The 2,500-nt window shown below is 40.5% G+C and overlaps 1 protein-coding gene across 1 annotated transcript in view; it reads left to right on the top strand.

Annotated features, from left to right (window-relative positions):
* The window catches only part of LOC143277179 (uncharacterized), a 523,243-nt gene that overhangs the window by 403,089 nt on the left and 117,654 nt on the right, over positions 1-2,500 (top strand). The gene's annotated exons all lie outside the window — the stretch shown is intronic.

Genomic DNA, 2,500 nt, shown 5'->3' with positions numbered 1-2,500 from the left:
CAATCATAGACTGGTACATGTCCAGAATGATATGTAAAGGTAAATCTCGATTTCTGGCTGACTGAAGTAACGAAAACATAGCGCAAACACACACACACACACACACACACACACACACACACACACACACACACACACACACACACACACACACATGGACACTTACACCCCCCAACCCCCACCCCCAAACACACCTACACACACAGACACCTGCACACACAAAGACAGACACTTATACGTATGTATGTATGTATGTGTATATATATATATATGTGTGTGTGTGTGTGTGTGTGTGTGTGTGTGTGTGTGTGTGTGTGTGTGTGATTTCATTTAGATAGATAAATAGATAGATATACATGTACACACAATCTTTGCGTATTGTTCAAACAGCAAAGGACTAAGAGGCCTAAACTAGGAACAGATTGCTGATACGTGAATTAAGTCCCAGTGTTTGTAACTCCATCATTATACGACAAAGGGGGAAAAAAAAGTTTTACTCAATCGATTACCAAAGAAACAGAAGTCTGGTAAACCCTTTGTTCATTCAGAATAACGTGTTTGGGGTTTCTTTTAGCACCTGTGTCTCAGTTTCTTTTCAAGTGTATAATTATTTGTGTTTTTGATGTTGTTTTGTTGTTGTTGTTGTTGTTGTTTTATTGTTTAACCGGCTTGGCTATCGCAAACAAAAGATGATGACATTCATGAGTGTAAGCTTTGCCGCGCTTTTTTTTTCTTTTTTTCTTTTTTTACATATAGTTGTTTTTGCTTGTTTGTTTTTTGTTTTCTTATTGTTTGTCTGTTGTTGTTTTTGTTGTTGTTGTTGTTGTTGTTGCTGCTGCTGTTTTGTGAGGGTTTTTTTTTTGTTGTTTTTAGTTTGTGTTTTTTGTTGCAGTCTTGTTTGGAATCCGCTCCGGATCTTTGTTCTAGCAGATTTGATGCCAGAGGCTGATGAACTTGGTCTTTTGATAGATAACAAGAGCGAAGTCCGTTATTCAGAACGAGCTGTTATTTAGTGTTCGCCGTTCATCATCGTTGAAGCAACACAAGTGGTGGGTGAGGAGGGGGACGTTGGAAAGGTTGACAGAAATATGTGCCAGGAGGGGTGGAGAGTGTGTGTGTGGGGGGGGGGGGGGGGGGGAGACGTTGGTGAGGTTGGGGGTGGGGGTGGGAAGGTGCAGGGCTGGGGGGTAGGGGTGGGGGGATGGGGGAAGGGGGTGGAAATCTGAGATGAGGAAGAAGACATAGAGCAGTACCTTCCAGGAGAAGAAATCATGTTCGGCTTGACATTTAATGTTTCCCGTCTTTTTTTGTCTTTTTTTTTTGTGAGGGTTTTTTCTTTCGTTTTTTTTTTTTTTTTTTTTTTTTTTTTTTTGTTCGTTGACAGAGTCTGGGCGGCATAGATGCTGTTCGCGCGAATAAAGAAAGAAAGAAAGACAATGAATGAATGAATGAATGAAATATTATTATCGAGAAACAGTTTCTGTTGTTTTTCTTTACTATACATATACACTATAATCCACAGTTTTGTTTTGCTGTACTGCATTTTAACCCATTTTAAACTCGTGATCTTATTTCACATGCCCACATGTCCACGCCCCCTCTCCCTCCCACAACCGCTCCCCCCCCCCCCCCCCCCCCTACCCCCGCCACCCCGGAAAAAAAGAAGAAAAAAAAAAAACCACCAACTGTTTGCAGGAAGGCTGCCATGAAAATAAATAAACTATAGAAAAAGCAATGTGACACACACGAAAATGTGATTACATTATTTAAGATGAATTACGGGGGGAAAAAAAGCAGCAAAAAAAGAGCAACAAACGAGAACAGATAGGAGTTTTCTTTTCCTCTTTCAGTCACTGCCTGCGTTTTGAGTTTGGTTGTTGTTCTTGTTGTTGTATGTTTGTTTGTTTGTTTGTTTGTTCATTGATTTGTTTTGCTTTTTGTCGTTTTATTTATTTATTTATTTATTATATTTGGGAGGATAGGGGGGAGGGGGCTGGGGGGGGGGGGGGGGGGCAGGATTCAAGGGTTCAGGGGTTGTGGTCAGGGTGAGTGTGGGGATGGAAGGGTCTTGGCTGTGGAGAGGATGTGTGTGTGTGTGTGTGTGTGTGTGTGTGTGTGTGTGTGTGTGTGTGTGTGTGTGTGTGTGTAATTGGATTGTTCGTTTGAAGTTTGACCTGTCTCCGGAGAGAAAGAAGAGTGTGTGTGTGACGGAAGTGTCTAGAGCCCAGCTCACCCTGTTGTCTGATTGTATGGTGTGTGTCACAGCGTCAAACTCAACAAGTCATTTTCTGCTTTATCCAGCTTTTTTTTTTTCTTCTTATTTTTTTTCGTTATAAATCCTTTTAAGTGGAGAGCCCACACAGGGACCAATATTTTCCCCGTTAGTGAAGATATATATCTTCTTCTTCTTCTTCTTCTTCTTCTTCTTCTTCTTCTTCTTCTTCTTCTTCTTCTCATATTATTATTATTATTATTATTATTAGTATTAGTATTATTATTA

The sequence above is a fragment of the Babylonia areolata genome, chromosome 2 (assembly GCF_041734735.1).
Source record: "Babylonia areolata isolate BAREFJ2019XMU chromosome 2, ASM4173473v1, whole genome shotgun sequence".
NCBI classification, from domain to species: Eukaryota; Metazoa; Mollusca; class Gastropoda; order Neogastropoda; family Buccinidae; genus Babylonia; species Babylonia areolata.
Note: the sequence above shows the minus strand (reverse complement) of the source record. Positions and strands in the feature narration are given on the sequence as shown.